Below are 18,445 nucleotides of genomic sequence, written 5' to 3'. Positions count from 1 at the left end.
TTCTTTTTATACAAATTTTAGGCAGAAACTCTCTTTACCTGAATCATTTTCCATTCTTAACCTGGAACCCTTGGCAATTAAAGGATGAAAGTGAAAGCTAAAATTGAAACAATCTACATTATACTATCAAAGGAGCTATCAATTAGCACAGCAATTGTACCACAAACAATAGATATGACTTATGCAATAGATACCACTTGAAGTCAGATATCTCAGATCAGCCACTAAGGTATCAAGACGTGATATCAGCAACTATCATTTATAAAGAAGACACAAACAAGTGCTAATCATTCTCTCAGTTAAATGTCTCAGCAATTTTAAAAGGGAAGCATCATGACTCCCATTTAAGAAGTGGGATAACTAACCCTCAGGATAGTTATCTATTGTTATAGATAACAAATCGTAAATTTGCTAATAGCTAAGCAAATTTCCAAACATAACGCAGCAAGGTTAAGCGGGAGTCATAATTCAAACTCAGGTCTGTCTTGCAGCCTACAGCGTACTGTGTCCTGTGTCTGCATCTCTTTCCTCATTTGCTTAACCATAAAATCCAACAAATAAACTTGTTTACATCTTCCATGACCTCTCTGCTACATCAGATGTTATTACCCTTTCCCTCTTAAGATACTGCTCTCTCCAGACTCTTTTTTTCTAAAATGTTTCTCCGTAGTCTTTCTGTTGTGCAGTTGCTAGGCCATGTCTGACTTGAGATTCTATGGACCACGTAGCCTGCCAGGCTTCTCTGTCCAAGACATTTCCCAGGCAAGAATACTGGAGTGGTTGCCATTTCCTTCTCCAGTCTTTTTCTGTGACCACCCCCTAAATATTTCACAAGTATCATTTTAGAGCTTTTCTTTTTCACTCCAACTCTCCCTGAATAAAATCATCCATTCCCAAGACTTCATCAATCACTCCCATTTTGATAAATGAAAAGCAGCAGCACAGTCTGTTTATAACTGCTTTTAAACATCAACCTGTATGTTTCATCTCAAAATTAACATGCCCTAAATTTAACTTACTACCTTTATCCAACTTAAGATCTATAACAGAAAACTGGACCTGTATTTACTATCTATATATTAAAATCATATAAAATTACTAAAAATGGAGAAAAATACATCATGGACACAGATAGCTCATAAAGAATTAAAACAACTGAACAGAAAATATCAAGTAACATTTGCATACTGAAATACAGATAAAATTATATGATGTTGGAGATGTGCTTCAAAGTTATAACGAGGAAATTTAAATAGAGATTAAGTATTGCAAGGCAGGCTATAAGTCAACAATTATAGAAACTATGAGATGGTACAAAAATATTCATTATATTATTGTTGACTTCTATGTACACATTCAATATCCTATAATAAAAATGTATGGAAGAAACAACAAAGGATGCTTGATTTCACAAACGATCAAACGCAAAAAAAGGTCACATTTCAATGGTTTTTTTCCCTGCTACTCTGGACAGCAAAAACATGGGAATAATAAAACACAGCCACGAAATGGATATGTACACACAATCCAGTGTACAAATTCAATTTTATTCAACTTTAAACTATTGATAATATAAGAAAATATTCATTATGTTACTCAAAAAAAAAAGTTTAAAGGTTTCTTATCTAATAAAAAGATATTAAGAAAACCAGTATATTTACACAATTGAATATTATATAGCTACAGATGAAAAAAAAAAAAAACGTGCACTCAAATCTAGGTGTGGAATGCAGGTACCGGACAACACAATGTGGGGCGGAGTGACTCCAACCCAGATTTTCAAAAGTCATGGACAAAAAACACACACACAAAACACACACACACACACACACACAAAGTCATGGACACATCCCTCTTTGGCCCTTCCTCAACCCTGTCTTGAAAATGAAGAAGACAAGTCATTCTGAACCATACAGACAAGGACACACCCTAAGAATGGTGGACTAACTACACCTCCAGACAGCTGGAAGGAAGAATAATAAACTTCCAAATCATTTAAGGAACTGTTATATGCAGCCAAAGCCATATCTAACTATTCAGTTCAGTTCAGTCGCTCAGTTGTGTCTGACTCTGCGACCCCATGAATTGCAGCACACCAGGCCTCCCTGTCCATCACCAACTCCCAGAGTTCACCCAAACCCACATTCCTGGAGTCGGTGATGCCATCCAGGTCGTCCCCTTCTCCTCCTGCCCCCAATCCCTCCCAGCATCAGAGTCTTCCAGTGAGTCAACTCTTCACATCAGGTGGCCAAAGTACTGGAGTTTCAGCTTTAGCATCATTCCTTCCAAAGAACACCCAGGACTGATCTCCTTCAGAATAGACTGGCTGGATCTCCTTGCAGTCCATGGGACTCTCAGGAGTCTTCTCCAACACCACAGTTCAAAAGCATCAATTCTTCGGCACTCAGCTTTCTTCACAGTCCAACTCTCACATCCATACATGTTGGTACAAAAGTAACTGCAGTTTCAGCCATGAATTTTAAATCATTATTAACTAGGCTCAAACACATCTTTATTAAGCAAAATAGGAACCATTACAATCAACACATTTTTGTCAACAAGAAGTAAGTTTGTTTATTTATTATTCCTGTAGCATAAAAATCCATGCTTTGGGATTCGAGGAATTCTTGGAAAGCATTTTCTGCCTCCTGCTGGTTGTGGAAGTATTTTGCCTGCAAAAATTTGTCAAGATGCTTGAAGAACTGGTAAGTCAGTTGGCAAGGGGTCAGGTGAATAATGCTGAATGAGGAAAACTTCATAGCCCAATTCGTTCAACTTTTGAAGCGTTGGTTGAGCGATATGAGGATAGACACTGTCGAGGAAAAGAATTGGGCCCTTTCTGTTGACCGATGCCACCTGCAGGCATTGCAGTTTTCGGTTCATCTCATCTATGAGCATATGTAATGGTTTTACCAGGATTCAGAAAGCTATTAGGGGATCAAATGGGCAGCAGACCACCAAATAGTGACCATGACCTTTTTTTGATGAAAATTTGACTTTGGGAAGTACCTTGGAGCTTCTTCATCCAACAACTGAGCTGGTTGTCACTGGTTGTCATATAAAATCCACTTTTCGTCGCACATCGCAATCTGATAGAGAAATGGTTCATTGTTGTTGAGTACAGTAAGATAAGACAACATTTCAAAACAATGATTTTTCTGATTTGCAGTCAGCTCATGAGGCACTCACTTATCAGCTTTTTTCACCTTTCCAATTTGCTTCAAATGCCAAATGACCATAGAATGGTCAATTTCTCCTGTAGTTTTCACAGAATCAGCTTTCACGACTGCTCTCAATTGGTCGTTGTTAACTCCCAATGGCCAGCCACTGTGCTCATCTTCAAGGCTCTTATCTCCTTTGCAAAACTTCTTGAAGCACCTCTGCACTGTACATTAGCTAGCAGTTCCTGGGCCCAATGTTATTGTTGATGTTGGGAGTCGTTCTCCGCTACTTTATGACTCATTTTAAACTCAAGTAAAAAAAATCACTCAAATTTGCTTTTTGTTTAGCGTCATTTCTATAGTCTAACATAAAATAAACAGCAAGTAATAAGTATTAGCAAAAAAAGTGAAAAATGTGCATTAAAATGATGTATAACATAACCACATTTATTTAAGAATGTATTCCAATATGAAACAGCAAATTTCAACAATGTAAAACCGCAATTTCTTTTACACCAGCCTAAATGACTCATCAGTCTATTCACATGACAGTTAAGTAATCTTCCTAAAACTTAAGTTACATATTCCTCTGATTTTTAACCCCATCACTTTTTAAAATATTAAAATCAGAAGAAAATCTGAGTTCCTAATAGAGTTTAAGAAATTCTACATGAAACTTCATCTCACTTTTCTCACATTACCCTCGTGCCCTTTCTCAAACATAACCAATTCATTCCTAATTCAGGGTCTCTGTTCTTGCTCCCTCCCCTTGTAATACTTTTCCTCAGAAATTCATGGACTCTCTCCCTCACTTCATTTCTTCCGAGATATTCCTGACCACTCTAAAATACACTCAGACACTCACAAGCAACACCACCCCTACAGACACACAATTTTATTACTTTAGCCAGATTTTCCCCCTACCTTTACTGAAATATAACTGACAACACACTGTGTAAGTTAAGGTGTACAATGTGATGACTTGATATATGTATATATTGTTAAATGACTGCCACACATTAAGGCTGACTTAACACATTCACTGTCTCACATAGGTCCCTTTTTTTGTATGTGGTGAGAACATTTCAGATATACTCTCTAAGCAAATTTCAAGTATATAATACAGTATTGTTAATCACAGTCATCATGCTGAACATTATATCCCTAGAACGCATTTATCTTAAAATTGCTAATTTGTATCCTCTGACCAATATATCCCAATTTCCTCTACCACTCAACCCCTGGTAACCATTCATCTACACTCTGTTCCTGTAAGTTCAACTTTTTTGGATTTCATATATAAATGAGATGAGGCAATATTTGTCTTTCTCTTGTCTGGCTTATTTAAATGCCCTAGACTGCCAATAATACTAAACATTAGGCAAGAACTAAACTTTACAAAAATATGAAGCAACACTAAGTTAAATGCCAAGGCTTCACTCCCTATAAAGTCACTTATATGGTCTATTAATATTTACATTACAAATATTCAAATAAAAAGACAAAATAGTAAGCTATTCTGCAAGAAAAGCAAGGGTAAAATATCACAGAATAAGGCCCATTCATATGCAAGAATACTTTGGCTAATTAATCATAATGAGGCAGAATGTCAGAGTCCAAATCCCAACTCTACCAGAAGGTAGTGATAAGCAAACTGGAGGATGTGGTTGCCCTACTGTTTATATGAACCAGCAGGTTTTGGTCCAAGGAGCTATGAAGTGGAAATTAATAAAAATTTCTTTGGACTATCAAATCAACTGAAAGGTAACAATTAATCCACTATCAGAATGAAATGAACTCTATTTAGAATTAAAACTTTTATATTATCCATGGTAATGGTAATATTAAAAGTATTTTCTAATTTATTATCCAGAGCAAGGAATTACTTTAATATGGTTGAACTTTACTATTTATATATAAATACTTAATATGCTGACAAGACATTAAGCTACTGCAAATGGAGACCTGAAATTTCTGTGTTTTTTTTTAAATTTTATTTTTAATTGGAACATAATTACTTTATAATATTATGATGGTTTCTTCCATACATCAACACAAATCAGCCGTAAGTATACATATGTCCCCTCACTCTTCAACCTCCCTCCCCCTCTAGGTTGTCACAGAGCACCAGCTTTGGGTTCCCTGTGTCATACGGTGTTCTTTCTTAATGAAAATTATTTTCATTGATTTTCCAGGTGTACTGTTTTTTAATGAAATAAAATAGAGGAAGCCAATTAGTTAAAACTGTTTAAGAGATGTTTACTTTCCTTTAAAAAAATAAAAGTTTATGACCAATACCTTTACACACTAGGCATTTTAAACTAATCTTAATTTATAAATTTATGCTAAATTTTCTCAATATTTAGAACTATATATCACTTAATCTGAGGGAAAAAAAGAAATATTGATAAATTAAATACAAGCACTCTATTAACTTTTCTTGGAGGGGGGAGTTGGGGGTCTTCCCAGCGGCACTGTTGGTAAAGAATCTGCTTGCCAGTGCATAAGACACGCAAGAGATGCAGGTTCCATCCCTGGGGTGGGAAGATCCTCTGGAGTAGGAAAATGGCACCACTCCAGTATTCTTGCCTGGAAAATTCCATGGACAAGGAGCCTGGTGGGCTACAGTCCACGGGGGTTGTAAAGTTGGACACGACTGAGTATGCAAGCACTTCACTTCATTAACTTTTAAGTATGACCATTTTAAAACATACACAAATTCAGAGAGAACACTACAATCAACAATTGTCAACACATGGCTTATTTTGTTTCATCCATACCTGCAGCCAAGACCAAGAATACCGGAGGGAGTAGCCTATCCCTTCTCCAATGATCTTCCCAACCCAGGAATCAAACCAGGGTCTCCTTCATTGCAGGTGGATCCTTGTATGTAGGTGGGAAGCATACAAAGTGGATTATCCTGAAAACAAATCTCAACATTTCATCCATAAATACTTATTACAGATCTCTTAAAAAGGATAAGGACTATTTTTTAAAATAAAAATACCACATTACTCCTCAGAATGTAACTATCAGTTCAGTTCAGTCGCTCAGTCGTGTCCAACTCTTTGTGACCCCATGAATCACAGCACGCCAGGCCTCCCTGTCCATCACCAACTCCCGGGGTTCACTCAGATTCACGTCCATCGAGTCCGTGATGCCATCCAGCCATCTCATCCTCTGTCGTCCCCTTCTCCTCCTGCCCCCAATCTCTCCCAGCATCAGTCTTTTCCAATGAGTCAACTCTTCGCATGAGGTGGCCAAACTACTGGAGCTTCAGCTTTAGCATTATTCCTTCCAAAGAAATCCCAGGGTTGATCTCCTTTAGAATGGACTGGTTGGATCTCCTTGCACTCCAAGGGACCCTCAAGAGTCTTCTCCAACACCACAGTTCAAAACGCATCAATTCTTCGGCACTCAGCTTTCTTCACAGTCCAACTCTCACATCCATACATGACCACAGGAAAAACCATAGCCTTGACTAGACGGACCTTAGTCAGCAAAGTAATGTCTCTGCTTTTGAATATACTATCTAGGTTGGTCATAACTTTTCTTCCAAGGAGTAAGTGTCTTTTAATTTCATGGCTGCAGTCACCATCTGCAGTGATTTTGGAGCCCAAAAAAAATAAAGTCTGACACTGTTTCCACATCTATTTCCCATGAAGTGATGGGACCGGATGCCATGATCTTCGTTTTCTGAATGTTGAGCTTTAAGCCAACTTTTTCACTCTCCTCTTTCACTTTCAGCAAGAGGCTTTTTAGTTTCTCTTCACTTTCTGCCATAAGGGTGGTGTCATCTGCATATCTGAGGTTATTGATATTTCTCCCGGCAATCTTGATTCCAGCTTGTGTTTCTTCCAGTCCAGCGTTTCTCATGATGTACTCTGCATAGAAGTTAAATAAGCAGGGTGACAATATACAGCCTTGACGTACTCCTTTTCCTATTTGGAACCAGTCTGTCGTTCCATGTCCAGTTCTAACTGTTGCTTCCTGACCTGCATACAGATTTCTCAAGAGGCAGGTTGGGTGGTCTGGTATTCCCATCTCTTTCAGAATTTTCCACAGTTTGTTGTGATCCACACAGTCAAAGGCTTTGGCATAGTTAATAGCAGAATTAGATGTTTTTCTGGAACTCTATAGTTCCTCAATTATCAAATTATTTAGACAATGTCCTCAGTTTTCATGGGTAAGAGAAAACTATGTTTTTTTGACAGTTTGTTCAAACCAGTATACAAAGAAGACCCATGCATACCACATTTTGTTAACACATATCTGAAAGTCTCTTTTAATCTATGGATTTCTCCCTTTTTATCTTCCATTTACTGAAAAACAAACAAACAAACAAACAAACAAGAAAACTATAATTTCCCACATTCTGTATTTTGCTAACTGTATGTACTCTGAACGTATTTCCTGAAAGTTAGAATTACCTAGAGGGTTGCACAGATCCAGGGTTTATTTTACCAAAAGAACATCACAGTGTTGTTTACTCTCCCACCCCCACCCCACCCCTACCACACACACACATGAGAACACACAGGATAGCTATGGTCACTTTTCTGAGATGTCAAGATGACTCAGGAGGACAATTCATATAGAAAAAAGCAGGATAATTATTTGAATCTATCCTTCTATTTATTATCAGAATAATTAGCTAGTTTTTCTAGTATATGCCAAAGGTGACTAGTGAGTATGGCTTTTTTCTTTGACATACCATTAGGAACATTATGAATACAATTTTATGTAATGCCATTATGAATTTTAATATATTTTACACTTTAATTACTGTATTTTCTCATTTAACCTGTAAACTGGTTATTCATAACCACTATCCCTCGTGCATATACATTTGTATGAGCTCTCATTTTCATATCAAATATATTAAAACTTCTATTGTCACATTTACTGCAAATACTTTTTCCAGTTTATTCTTCATCTTTTCATTACTGTTGTTTTTCCATGGAGGCTTTTATTGGTTTCACATATCATAGCTCATTAGTCTTTTTTTTTGATTTCTTTTAGCACATCTATGTTTATTCTCCCTTCAATAGCTTAATATTTTTCAATCTTTCCATTTGCATTTAACTCTTTTAATTCCCTTAATTTTTTTTTTATAGTGAAAACTTTTATATTTGAAATTAGCCAGCTGGACTCAGTTTAGATGATCCCAATTTTGTTGGCAACATCCAAAGCATCATAGTCAGGAGCCAGTCGAACATATGCCTTCTTCTCTCCATCAGGCCTGATCAGAGTATTGACCTTGGCCACGTCAATGTCATAGAGCTTCTTCACAGCCTGTTTGATTTGGTGTTTGTTGGCCTTGACATCCACAATGAACACCAGTGTGTTGTTGTCTTCTATTTTCTTCATGGCTGACTCGGTGGTGAGGGGGAATTTGATGATAGCATAGTGGTCAAGTTTGTTTCTCCTAGGGGCGCTCTTCCGAGGATATTTGGGCTGCCTCCTGAGCCGCAGCATTTTGGGCCGCCGGAAGGTGGGTGACGTCCGGATCTTCTTTTTCTTGTGGCTGTGGACACCTTTCAACACTGCTTTCTTGGCCTTCAAAGCTTTTGCTTTGGCTTCAGCTTTAGGAGGGGCAGGGGCTTCCTTCTTCGCCTTCGGCGCCATCTTCATGAAAAGGGTTTTAATTCCCTTAATTTTTAATAAGAAAATGTACATAAACAGAAAAATGTACAGACACACCAGAGAAACCCAAACAGGAGAAATGAAGAGGAAAATAAAACACCCACATCTATTTGTTAGCAAAAATACCATACTCCATTACATTATCACTACAATACTATTACTGTAGAGCTATTACTATTACATTATTTTACCATGAATTAATTTTAATTGGAAAGACTGCTTGTTTCACAAAACACTTAGTTTACTTTAACCACAGGAGGGCAGTGTTTATCAAATAAAAAATCATTCCATTGGAACTGTTCATGAACTTACAAAATAATTTTTAGAAACTATTTTATAACAAACTGAATAACTGTTGAGAAGAATTAAAATCAACACTACACAGAATTAAAGTATAAAATAAATGTTTTTTAAAGCATACTTAGTCCACCTACTTCTTTACTTGCAGATTCTCACATCCAGCTAATACAAGGATATAAAATTCATACTTTTCAATATTCAAGAATTATATAAACAGGTCCTAAATTTAGGTTTGATTCTCACCTAATTAAAAGCAGTATTTCAATTACCGCTGCATTTCTGAGTTCATTACAAATAGGAGCAGATATGTAGAGCCTGAAATTTGTGTAATCTAGAAATTTTTACTTTAAATTTAAAATATACACATGAAAACATGCTAATCTTTACAGATTTACATCAATGCCCTGCGGCTTATTCACTGTCCAAAAGCTTTAATTTAATGTCACAGTAGTGAATCAAGTCCACCAGGAAACATGCAGAATGAGAAGTGTAAGAGTTTATCCTAGGGAACAAATATGCCAATGTTAAAGGGTCAGAGAAGAAAAACTAGCAAATAAACAAAGGAGTAGCCAAACAAATAGGAAGGAATACAGAATACATTGCCTCAGAAAAGACAGAAGCATTTTAAAAAGGATAAAGTGATCAGCAATGTCAAACCCCCCCTAGAGGTTGAGACGGCAACTTCAAAGTCTTCTGTATTTAGCAACAAGAAGTTCTTAGCTTTACCAGTTCAGATTCCATTTAATCACGAGGGAAGAAATCAAGCTTGAGGAGGGTTAGCACTGAATGGGAGGTCCAGGAGTAGCAACAAGAAGTTAAAGCAACTCTTCTTAAACAGTGAAGGAAGACATGGAATCAAGGAATAACTGTTTTGTCAAATGGACCTGAACGAGTTCCACTGAATGGGATAAATAAGGAAACAGAGGTATCCCTTAGCCATACCAATTCTTCCCATGCCAATTTGAGAGGCAAATTGCTTCAAAGAGTTTAACAAATTTCTCTTTTTCCAAACCTGTACTGTTTACAGTGTGACACTCAGAAACAAATGAAGTCAGAGGATGCAGTATTCCTCACCCACCGAACTCACTCTACAAACATTATGAGTTCATGAGCTGCACAGACAATATGGAAACATGGAATTAAGGCAGAAGGAATAACTGACAGGGCCAAACATCGTACCTGCCTACTGAGCAGTACCTGTTGATCACTGTCCTGAGATGCACTCCTCTGTTCAGCTTCTGTGACACCAGACTCTCCTTGCTTCCCTCCTATCTCTCCACTAGCAACTTTTCATTTTCCACAAAGTTGATCTTTCTCAAAATTCTCTTATCCCCAGTTTCTACTCTCCTTGGACATTTTCATCCTCCCATGGCTTCCAAAAATATTTACGATCCTACAGCAGAACTCTATACACACCTGCAGTGTTTATCACACTGTATTTATTATAACTGCATCTTAAATCATCTGTCTTGCCCACTGGTTTAGGCTTCACAAGGGCTGCGACTACCTGTCTTGTTCATCTAGTACCTCTTAGTTCCTAGGACAGGACTAAAATATGTGATGGCTGACTGTTGGAATTAGGAACACAGGTGACAAGACTGGCTTTAGATAAAAGTAAAAAAGTGAGTTTTTTGTTTGTTTTTAACAAGAAAGAAAGATGAAAGGTGAGTGCAAAAGCAAATACGTTTGTAGATTCAGGAGCAGAAACTTGAATGGAAGAATGGGCTGCTGCTGTTCAGTCATGTCCAACTCGCTGAGACCCCATGAACTGCAGCACACCAAGCGTCCCTGTCCTTCACTATCTCCGGGAGTTTACTCAGACTCATGTTCAATGCGTTGATGATGCCATCCAACCACCTCAGTATGTTCATCCAACCATGAACAGCATGAAAAGACTGGGCTGAGAATATTTAAATTCATATCTGTACAGAATAGTAGCTATGGCTATCCAGAGATTTCAGAGGCTGGCTTTCTAACCAGGGGCATAGCCTTAGCTGAAAGGTCCCTCAATTCTGAACAGCTCTATCAAGTCATTCTGATCTTCTGGCTTAGATTCTTCTTATTATTCAAGAATGTTATGCACACTCCCTGGTTCAAGCAAAAAAAAAAAAAAAACCCCACCTAATTCTCCCAAAACTCTGAAGCATTAACAGTTAATACTAATCTAGCATTTGAGTGCTAGGTACTGATTAAGATTAGCTCACTTAATCTTTACAGCAAACCTATGAGGTAGACAGCCATTATGGCATTCTTTTCAGATGTGAAAACTAAGACACACAGAAAATAAGTAACCTGCCCAAGGTCACATTAGCTAACAAGTGATGGAAGACAAGTTTCCTTGCTCTTAAGCATTAAGCTATACAGTCTCTCAATCAGTTATACATCCACACTACTCCTAAAACTAACTCTTAGCAAACATTTACTAAGTGCTTCTTAAGTGCCAAAAACTGGAGATACAAAGATGAGTAAGAAACAAGCCCTGTAATTCACAGCTAGGGTAGGGACTGAGTACGGGAAGAGAGAGATGGACATTTACAATACAAGAGAAGAAACACTGATAACATCCATAAAGAACTATGGAAACAAAGGTAAAGAACATTAACTCTTCCTATAAAAATTATGCAGTATTTCAAATGCAGAGTAAACTACAAAATAGTAAAACACTTAAGTATCGACTAACAAGCTTTGTCAAATCCACAAAGGGGAAATGAATAGAAATATTTTATACCTTGATTAGGGTGGTCTTTAGACAAGTAACCAGAGAACTCAACTTACTCATTCCTGAAAATGAGACTGTTTTAATCCCTAAATGATCAAAACAAGAGGCAGTGAAGTGATACCCAATAAAGAGGGTTGGGGATGGTAGGCAGGGCAAGTGAGAAGAAAGGATATAAGTTCTCTGCTTGATAAGTAAATAAATCTTTAGGGGAAAAGATATCACATCCATGTATACACAAAAATAAAAATGGGATGCCAAAAAATGTTGGACAATATACAGCAAGTCCTTGCTTTTAAGGAAGTTAGTATTCCTTTTTTTTTGCGAGGGGGGGGGTGGGGGCAGGGAGGGGGGGTTGGTCATGTGGCATACAGGAACTTTAGTTTCCTGACCAGGGATCAAACCCATGCTCAGTATTGCAAGCATGGAGTTTTAACCACTGGGCCACCAGGAAGTCCCCAGAAGTTAGCATTCTAATGGTAGAAACACACAGTAAATACGTAAGCAAAAAAATATTTGTTTCAGATAGTGATAAATACAATGAACAAAATAAAAGTGATAAGTACAATAAGTTTTTAAAAAATTTTTCAGACAGTAGTTAAGTGCAATAAAATAAAACAGGGTGACGAGTTTAATGAGACAATTTTAATGGGAAGAAAGAGAGCTGAGTAGTCAGGCTCAATGACCACCCAACATTCAAGCTGAGAACTGAGTGACCAGTTGCCAGGCATAGGAATATTTAATATGTATTTGATTAGTTCAAAGGCCATGAGAAGTTTTAGTTTATAAAGTCACATGGAAAATAAAATTCAAACTAATGATAAATATTTCATCATTTATAAGAGGTTTCACTTACAAAACAAACAAAAACCAGGTAACATTTTTTAAGCAAGCATTAAGGAAAATGTTTCATCTCTCATCTTCCCTTCTTTCCCATTCTTTCCTAGTTCCTCCCCCATGTCCCATCTCCCTCCCATTCTCACCCATCCCCTCCTCCTCAGATACTTACTAGCATCAAAGCAACCATAAATAAGCAAAAAAAATTTTCTCACTTTTACAAACAAAAGGCAGCAAGTTATATACAATATTCAATACATGACCTTTTTCATTTAATATATCCTGAAGGTCCTTATGGTATATAGAAAGCATTTTTTTTTACAGCTGCATTATATTCCATTGTGTGGATATACCACAACTTATTTAACCAGTCTCCTAGTGATGGACTAGGTAACTGCTTCCCTTCTTTTGCGTTAGTATCCGGCAGAAACAACTGCTGCCCTGTATCACATCTCCTCAGCCCACGGATGAACTCGGCCTCATTTGCTGTAGGCAGTTCCCACTTAACACTGACTGTCCATTCCACTTCATGCTGATAGTGGCCTATCTCAAGGTTCCATGAGTCTCTCCACTTCTCTGCCTCAGGAACTTCTCTTACCCCAAGGGAGCCCAAACAGCAGCACAGCAGCCCAGCTCAAAAAAGCAGGGGAGTAAGCATTCTTACCAGAGTTAGCAATTCCAAACCAGCTGCTGGGGAGTCAGTATAGCCGCCTTCTCTCAAAACTGACATAGCTTAGCTTCTGCTGCTGCTGGGTATCCAAAACTAGTCATCAGCAAAGGCAAACCCTGAGCCTCCAATTTGGTACAACCACTCAAGAGATGAGCTAAGCACTGGATGGCAACTCGACAACACTGGGCATCCTCCACCCTCAAAAGGCAGCAATTTGCCCTCACTGGCACTGACAATGATTCTGATAAGTCTGCCCTCTCCGCCTTCAGTGCCTCAGCCAGCACCATTATCCAAAAGTACCTAGTTGCAACAACATGTGGTATAAGACTACCTCAGACCACAAGACTCGTGCTTACAATGAGGAAAAGTTAACCACCAGCACTGAGCACTCATATCACATATGCTATATGATCAAGAAGCAATAAGCCTTTTAGGGTACACTGCAGGAAGTGCATCCTAAAAGTACAATCCAGGGGTACGAACAGAAATAGGATTGTTCCTAGAACCCTAGTAAGCAAAAAAAAGAAGCTGTTTCCCATTCCTGCAACTTTAGGCTCTACTAAAATCAGAGATCTTTATTCCCACGGGGCAACATTTTTATTCAGAGGACTTTGAATCTGAAGTTAACAACTGTCAGTCACTTTGGGTTCGTCATGCTGATGGACTAGGAGGCAAAAAAAAAAGGAGTTATAATGTTGGGGTAACTAACATTACTAGTTAGGTGGTTTTCAATGCATACAAGAGTGGTAATAACAGGCAACAGCAGCATAAGGCAAAGGCATGATAAAAGAAAAGCAAACAGGGGTTCAGCCCCTTCAGAAACGATAGTCCGGGTCACACTACCAGGCAAAGATCTCAGATTAGCTGAAGTCTGGCCAAGGGTGAAGGAAATCCAGAATAGATGGAATTGGAGGGAAATGAATATATGGTCTTAGAACCTGCTGCTGTCACACAGACTACAGCTTAAAGGTCTGTTAACCACCCTGTATTAAGTCATTTTTAGAGACTGCCGTCAGCCTCTATCTTGAGAAACTGGTAACAAGACTGGGTTTAATACGGAGTGCTAGCTGTGTAAGAAATAAACTGTAACAGAGTCTCACAATGTCCTTTAACACTCACAATGCTGACGTCCCACCTCTCACACTGCCACTCCCTGTACCTGACATAACTTCCCTACTCCTTTCTATGTCTGAAAGCTTATCTGTCATCTAACAAAAGGGCAAAAATTTCCAAAACTGGTAATATTCAATCCTTCAAGGGTTAAGTAAGAAAGGCACTAACACACTACATACCTGAGAAAGTAAACTGACATACCTTTCTGGAAAGCAATTTAGTGAACATGAAACTTTAAGGGCCTTCCAAAGACTGACATCCTCTTACCCAGCAACTTTTCTTCTAACAATTACAAAAGCAACGTAACAGAAATATACAGGAGAGCTAGGCACAAAGGTGATCCTTGTAGTACTATTTGTAACAATGGTAAAAATAAACCATCTTAATTTCCAACATTAAGATAATAAAGTAAATCAATTTAACTCTCCTCATAAAGAGATCTTTAGTTCAAGAGCAAAGCAGAAACCAAAAGCCGTTTTATCTTTACGACCCTCCAATTAGACAATACTTGAAACATAGTGAAAGTGTTAGTCACTCAGTCATGTCCCACTCTGTGATCCCTGACTGCAGCCCACCAGACTCCTCCATCCATGAAATTCTCCAGGCAAGAATACTGGAGTGGGTTGCCATTTCCTCCTTCAGGGGATCTTCCTATCCCAGAGACTGAACCAGGTCTCCTGCAATACAGGCAGGTTCTTTACTGACTGAGCCACCAGGGAGGAAATCAATAAATTATTTCTACATTGAAAACAATGGTATGTCGTCATTAAAGATTTCTTTAACCAGAGCTTTTGATGATTAGGAAATGCTTATGATATACAAAAACCACAAGCAAAACTGGTTACAACATAAGATTTCAGCTAATGTCAAAATGTTGATGGCATTATCTTAGATCAGAGTTGTTAACTTACAGTCTAGGCCCATGGAACACAAACTGGCCTCAGGGTTGCATGAACTCCTGTGGAGTCTTGTATAGTATCTAGTGTCTGTATCTTTTTCTGTAGAGAAGAACCACAGCTTTCATTAAATTCCAAAGGGGAACTCTGACCCTGAAACGACTAAGAATATGTCTCTTTACACTTTTGTTTTTAAACTTTCCACAAGGCGCACTGCTAGCCAGATAATAAGGGGGAAAAAGGGGAAATTAAAGTGTCCACAGTTCACAAAAATAAATAATGAATCCCTAACAAAACATTAAAGGACCTGCATATCGAAACATTTCCTTAAAACACTTCTATCAGCTCAAGATGTATAATTTTCCTTTGTTTATGTTTCTGATTTGCCCAACTCTTGTCCACATTGGAGGAACAAGATTTCATACAAGGTTCAGCCAACAAAGAAGAAGGAACCGGAGGAGGAAGCCAATGAGGGTATTATCACTCTGCAAATATAATGTGTTACTATCACAGAAGAATTTCAGTAAAAGGACTGTATCTCAGCTAAAAAGTCAGTCCCAAATTCTAGGGCTGTTAGGCCATCCTTCAAAAAAAGTCCAATAAAATGAAGTGGGCTAAACCATTCACTAAAAAATGGACTTGGGATAGCGATCATAGATCCTAATTATAGTAAGGGTGCATCTCTTATCCCAACCTTCCATCTACTACAGCTCTCATTTATGATTATAAGACAGAAATAGAAGTATATGAATAACAAAGCCAGTAAGGGTGAATTCAAAGATATATCATACTCTTCAAAAGTTCTTTTTCTCCCAATCACTAACAGAATTGTTAGAAAAATTGCTTATTTATTAGGAAACCTCATTAATTACAAAAACCATAAAGAGTTCAGGGTTTCCCAGGTGGCACTAGTGGTAAAGAACTCACCTGCCAATGCAGGAGAATCAGGTTGGATCTCTGGGTTGGGAAGATCCCCCTGGAGGAGGAAATGGCAACCCACTCCAGTGTTGCCTGGAGAATTCCATGGACAGAGACCCTGGAGGGCTACAGTCCAAAGGGTTACAAAGAGTTGGACACAACCGAAGTGACTTAGTATGCACAAAGAGTTCAAACATTTTCTTATTGTTATGCAATAAAACCATACGTTAGAGAAACTAAAATAATAAAATTCTCCAGCGGTTCAATGGCAAGAACTTGGTGCTTTCACTACCAGAGCCCAGGTTCAGTCCCTGGTCAGAGAACTAAGATCCCGCAAGCCACCAGGTATAGCAAAAACACACACATACACACACACAAAACAAAATAAATAAATAAAGCTCTGGTTCAAAGGATTAAAATACCCTTTTTCTGCCTTTACACAGTGTAAAAGAAAAAAAACCCAGAGATACTATGAAAAGAGAACTTTACTAAATAGTGAAGGAAAGTTGTACAACAGAAGAGAAAGAAATTGTAACTTGTAGTCACTTTTATATAAATAGATGTCTGACTCTCACCATGATGACCTTCTAACACCAACACTCCCTGCTCTAGCTTCTGCCCTTCCTAACTCCTTACTAGTCAAAAGGAGGTCTAGTGAACTGTGCTAGAGTTCAAGCAAGAAACAAGAGGCAGACCTCCCTTCCTCCAAAATCAATGAGTAAAGTGTTATCCCCCCAAGGTCAGTGACCAAGTTACAACCAATGACTCTCCACAAACTGAAACAAGGTTAAGTAGGGGAAAAAACTGGAAAAAAAATTAAGCTGAAATATCAATGGTAACTGCCACTGGACTGAGGGTAATTTCTTTTTTCCTTTTTACCCTCCCCATATTTTCTATCATGTGCAAGTATTATTCTGATCCAGAAAGGTTTTATCATTTTTATGTGGTAAAATCTTGTCTTTTATGGATTCTGCTTTTGGTAAGTATGCTTTCCAAAGAAAGACACAAAACCCAGAGCAATATGAGAAAAAGATCTTACCAAATGGACCTACATTATATAAAATGAAAAACTTGGTACTGCCTGTACACACATGCACACACAAGCTCACACACAAACCTATAAGCAGAGTCTAAAGCTATGACCAACCTAGACAGTGTATTCAAAAGAAGACACATTACTTTGCCAACAAAGGTCCATCTAATCAAAGCTTTGGTTTTTCCAGTGGTCATGTATGGATGTGAGAGTTGGACCATAAAGAAAGCTGAGCACCGAAGAATTGATGCTTTTGAACTATGGTGCTGGAGAACACTCTTGAGAGTCCCTTGGACTGCAAGGAGATCAAACCAATCGACCCTAAAGGAAATCAGTCCTGAACATCAATTGGAAGGACTGATGCTGAAGCATCGTTAGTTTGTAACATGGTCACTGACTGACCCTGGGAGGATAACACTCTACTTTGGCCAACTGATGTGAAGAACTGACTCACTGGAAAAGCCTCTGATGCTGGGAGAGATGGAAGGCAGGAGGAGAAGGGGACGACAGAGGATGATGGTTGTATGGCATCACCAACTCAATGGACATGAACATGAGTAAATTCCGGGAGTTGGTGATGGACAGGGAAGCCTGGTGTGCTGCAGTCCATGGGGTCACAAAGAGTCAGACACGACTTGAGTGACTGGACTGAACTGAAAGGAAAACTAGTTGAAAAAATTGGGAAACATATCACATACAGAGAAAGGCATTATAAATCAAGGAGAAAAACACCAATTCAAAGAAAAAAGACTGGCAACTAAGACAGCTTACAGAAACAGAAATACAAGTGGTTAGTGAATACCTAAAAAGATGTTCAACCACAGCCATACAAATCTAAATATAGAAATTGAAATCAAAACCATATTCTTTTCACCCACTAAATAGGCAAAGATGAAAAGGACTGAAAGCTCAGCATGGGACAGGGTGTAGGGAGGAGGCACTGTGAAAAGGAACAACTCTTCAAGAATAATACGGCACTCTCTAGGCTTGGCTGCTACACCTTTGTCCTGACAATTCTCAGACACAAAAATTAATTTGAAGATTATATTCTTACAAGTACATAAATATGTACAAAAATATTTACTAGAAAGTCATGTTTGTAATATCATGAAGCTAAAAATTACCTAAATTCCAGTAAGTAGTAAAATAGATTGC

The 18,445-nt window shown here is 38.1% G+C and overlaps 1 protein-coding gene and 1 pseudogene across 4 annotated transcripts in view; both read right to left on the bottom strand.

Moving 5' to 3' along the window:
• The window catches only part of ASXL2 (additional sex combs like 2, transcriptional regulator), a 116,490-nt gene that overhangs the window by 76,659 nt on the left and 21,386 nt on the right, over positions 1-18,445 (bottom strand). The window lies entirely within an intron of this gene.
• On the bottom strand, positions 8,265-8,826 carry LOC102190045 (annotated as a pseudogene). Its single transcript, XR_001296292.2, has one exon. The product of XR_001296292.2 is annotated as a 60S ribosomal protein L23a pseudogene (transcript).

This window comes from Capra hircus, chromosome 11 (assembly GCF_001704415.2).
Source record: "Capra hircus breed San Clemente chromosome 11, ASM170441v1, whole genome shotgun sequence".
Taxonomy (NCBI): domain Eukaryota; kingdom Metazoa; phylum Chordata; class Mammalia; order Artiodactyla; family Bovidae; genus Capra; species Capra hircus.
The sequence above is the reverse complement of the archived record's forward strand: the minus strand, read 5'-3'. Positions and strand labels throughout refer to the sequence as shown.